Consider the following 4,922-nt stretch of genomic DNA (forward strand, 5'->3'; position numbering starts at 1 on the left):
AGGTGCTATCTTCCATAGCCACTTGGTCCTGTCTCCCAACTGCTGCATTTGTATGGCTTTGGGGAGAGGGTACTCTGAGTGGAGAGGGCCAGCAGCGGCCAAGTGTCTATGCACTGGGGGATAGGCAACAGGGCAGAGAGCACACAAACAGCAGACAAGACACTGAACCAAGAGTGGCCAAGAGGGGCCTGGCACACCACAGTAGACTGACTGATCCCTTCAGTAAGCAGATTTTGAGCGCCTACCCACAAGGCAGCTCTGTGATAAGTGCCCATGAGACAGGTGGAATAGGACAAGAAGCTGCTAACAAAGTTGATACAATCCCTAACCATCTAAAGGTAACCAGCCAACACCTCTGCAGAAGGACCACCAAGCCGTCTCTGCTGTTATCTCATATCCCTGGCTGGAAATCAGCTCAGACCTGACCACACCAGTAAACCCCCACCCCTGGAAGCCAAAGAAAGGTGACAGCTCTCAGAAGATGGGCAAGAAGGAGTCAAGGGAAGAAGGCAGCAGATGACACAGGAAGTGAGATGCTTGTGGCTGACCTTCTCAACTTGACTAGAGATAGACTGAGGGGTGGAGGCTCAGCAGCTTACAAGGAGAAATCAGGCCTTGACCAAAGAGTCCTGGATGGGCATTTAGGCGGGGCTACTTCATTTATTGTACTCTCGCGTAGGAGAAGCCTGGGAAAGAAGACAAGTCTATGCTCCGCCCATCAACCATTAACATGAGGCCCAGCGATCCCAAAATACCCAAGAAGGACTACAGAAGGAAGAAGACAGAAACAGCCAAGGAGACCTCACACATGGCAAAAACTCAACAACTAGCTGGTCCAACAAACAAGTTATGAGTCACTTTCTCATGTTGTTGAGCTTTGAAGCATTATTAGCACTAGTCTTCTCGCTTCCCCTCTTAAAGAGAAAATAACTCTTATTATAACAGAAACTGTACATATGTTGGAGGAAATAAAACGCAGATGAGCAAAAACTGAAAAATAAAAACTATGCATGTCCTCACTCAGAAATCACTACTGTGTACATCCTTCCTGGTCTCTCTTCATGCACGTAGGCATGCATATATATTTTTAACAAAATGAAATCATATTATACACCTTTTGCTACAGTCTGCTCTTTTCAGTCACTGATCTTCACTTAAGAAGGACAAGCAGGCGAGGGCAGAGTGGCCCAGGAGACTGAGGCAGTAAACAAGGTTGGACATCGAAGGAGCAGGCCCTGCCCTATCCTGTCTCATAGCTGTGATGCAGCAGTTTTGTTGGGGGAAAGGGTTGTTAATTTGGAGAGGAGCAGAGAAAAGTAGGGATTCAAAATGTCAAAACATTTCTCCAAGAACAGATTTGCTGTTAAGTAGGGGAAGTTCCTTCTAATAGCTTCACAGGGATTATTTTTCCATTTCAGTACATGTGCTCAGATTAAACAGTGCAGGCAGTCTTCTGAGCCCCCTGTGGTCCAGCACCGCTTAACTGCTTAACTCAGGGACATGTGGGTTTTGGAGGGAAGTTGTGGTCAAACCGAAATCCCCAATATGACTATACGAGAGTAAGAAGCCCTCCTTGGAAAGCCCAAGGAGACCCCATCCATCCCAGCTGGGAAAATTAAACTTGGGGCTTTGAACACTTTCAACACCAAGCAATAACTCATTTCATCCATAACAGGTAGAACAAAATAGATCAAAAGGGAAAAAGAAATAAACAGCAACATCACATTTCCCTTACCAAGAAGGGTTATCTAAAGAGAAGAGAGTGATAATTTTGTATATGCATGAAAAACTTCTCAGCCAGGCCCTCAATTAATTACTGACCCCATACTTAAGTGTGTAGTTCAAGTGAAAGAGCTTCTGGCTGAGTATTTGACTCCCTAGGATGCAGATCACATCGATGGGCAGCTGGCTAGAAGGGCCAGGACAAACCCGTTGGAGATGTCATTGTGGGAAAAAAATAAGGAACATGTTAACTCTCTTCATCAGAAAGGAGAAAAAGGGTGATCTCAAAGCAGGGGTGGGAGGGTGGGGTAGTATTAAAAAAGTAGACAGCACTTACTTAGACATTCTGTTCAATTCTCAAGAAGCTGCAGATAGAAGAAAAGGAAGTGGGGTGAACTTTTCACCTTTTATCTGAATTCTCTGAAGAGTTCTGTAGGGTTTCAACATTCTTAAAACAAAACAAAATACTAGCAATTACTGATTGGAGCATGCTTTCCTTTGGGATGTACTTGGCCTTTAAGCAAAAAATAGCATAAATAGCACATAGCCTAGCCCCTAAAAAAAAAAAAAAATTCTTCACCCCATGGTTCTTTGGGAGTGATAAATTTCTGGGTGCCTTATAAACTCAGAGAGCATGCATAAACCCTGCAGTATCTTCACTTCTTTCAATGATCTGATTCCTATAGAGTATAGAAAAATCACGACGTCCAGTCAGCTCTTAGGTAGTCTTTTAAGATAACTAAGGTGAAAGAAGAACCAGAGATTGAGGAGGTCCCTCTACAACACATCCTGTGAGAAGACAATTTTGATTGAAACTGCACCCTGATTTCTGTTCTGAATGTGTGCGCCCCCATACACTCTCCTGAATTGTCCTCTGGAAGAGGGGGCAGAGCTTCCAAGTATTACAGGTGAGGGCCCCATGGCACAATCATGTAGGGATCTGAACTGATTTCTCTAAAGGCACAGAACAAATTGACACGGGCCTTTTCTCTCCCAAGAGAAGACTTGTGAAAGAACCTTTCCCACTTGCATTTCATCGTCAGACTCAACTGTCATGACTGCCTGGCTGCACTGGTCCAGGAATCACTCTCTAGATTGCAAAGGTTCTGTTACTTTCCCTTGCCAGGAACCAGGACGATCATACCAGGGTCTCGGGAACACTGTTTTACCCACTGAGCATGTTGGGCGAGGGGAGGAAGAAGACAATTAAAATATGAGGGATCCCTTTTCTAGTGAGGAAAGTGGAAAGTGAGGGAAAGAAAAGGAAATAAGAATAGAATTACAGAAAACTTTCAAATAGTCAAAATAATTTCTTCTTTGTGAACAAACTATGACTTATTTTTAGCTCCATCCAGCCTGCCTTCTCCCTGACCTCAAGCAAACTTTCAGACAGCAATGTATGCGTAAGCAACAGATACTCAATTTAACATCAGCCCGAGTCACACAAAATACCTAGACTTTGACAGAATGTGATGGCCCCATTTTGTTGCCTTCCCCACAATGATTCCAAAACTCCCATTTTTTTTTTTTTTTACTCCTCTTTTGAACTGCTCATGTCACTCCTCACATCCATTAGTGTTAATTCAGAACTGGCTTTATGCAACACCCAAAATGATATCTGAAGCAGGAACAGTCATCAATGGATGCCAAACTGCTGGGAGAAAGTTGTGGAGAACAGAATATTTATAGAATGCCAAAGTATCCTCTCCATAAACCAGTTAAGAGAATATTTTTAAATATTATTTTTGATATACTTTTACAATGGGAAATTTGGTGATCACCACCTCCAGTGACCAGATCTAGCAGGACTAGTAATGAACATTCTGTGCCTCCTAAAGTGATAGAATATGAAGTATACAACTTCATCAATGAAATGTTCTTGCCAGGAATATTTGACCTAGATCGAATCGGGCCCCAGAGTTAATGTCTCATTTGTATGAAATACAGAGGATAGAGGTCAAAAGTTAAATATCAACATGAGGAAACAGAAAAATCCAGAATATGGGACAGCTAGAAGACAAGTGGTCCACATTTTTCAAAAGTCATTAAACAAACAAACAAACAAAACAGGGGTGGAAGTGGAGTTCTAGATAGAGACTTTTTAAAAAGACATAACCAAAGAAGAACGTTGAGTTGATCATGGATCGAAGAGAAATTTGAAAGTGGACTGGATATTAGATTATATAGACTTACAATGTCTTTAGGTATAATAATGATATTGTGATTATATAGAAAAATGTCCTTATTCTCAAGAGATGCTACTGAAGTATTGGGCAAGTGTCATCATATTTGCAACTTATTTTCAAACAGTTCCCCCCAAAACCCCACATGGATGCACATATGTGTGTCTATCTGGACACACACATATGTAACAGAGAGAGAAGAAAGAAGAGAGGAGCTAATACAAGAGAGGAGAGATTAGACAATTGTGGCTAAAAGTTGTTAGTGAGTCTAGGTGAAGGACAAATAGGTATGCATTGTGCTTACAACTTCTCTGTCAGTTTGAAATTTTCCCAAAATAAAGTTGTGAGAAATAAAAGAAGTAGCTTAATTTAGGAAGACAGAAATTCAGTTTATTCCTCAGCAAGGATCTAAATCCTTTAGCATTTCAATCTTGGCAGGTTTATAGTCAAATTCACTTGGGTCACTGCTCTGGATTTCTAATTTGGGAAAAGGGAAGGTGGGCAAGAAGAAATGAAACAGTGAATAAAGCTTAATCTGAGGCAAGGAATTGAAAGATGTAAATTGGTATAAGGTAGAATAAAGATACTACGTGAAGGAAACTTTAAACCATATTAAGAAATGTAACGTCATCCTAGGAACCAGAGCAAGACTGCAGAGCAGAATTAAGGGGTTCACATAGGTCCGGAAACACAGTTGGAACTGGCTATAACCTCAGCTATGTCCAGCCAAGTTACCCCTGGGCATTACTTTGCCATTATTGCTCTTCAAAAGGATCATGCAGAAACCAGTAAGATTCCCAGGGAAGATGGGTAAAATGGCTAAAGGTAGGTAGATCCCAGGAGGAAGGTGAAAAGAGTTAGAATTTATCAGTCTTCTCCCATGTGGGTGCAAAATGAAGGGCAGTAAAAAGAACTTCTTTCTCATCAGAACTTAACGAGGGAGATTGTAGAGGCTACCCAGTTCTAGGGAGAGGTAATTATATGTCCCCAGATGTCTCAATGTTCATCCCTAGATTA

Source organism: Pteropus alecto, unplaced genomic scaffold (assembly GCF_000325575.1).
Source record: "Pteropus alecto unplaced genomic scaffold, ASM32557v1 scaffold98, whole genome shotgun sequence".
In the NCBI taxonomy this organism is placed as follows: Eukaryota; Metazoa; Chordata; class Mammalia; order Chiroptera; family Pteropodidae; genus Pteropus; species Pteropus alecto.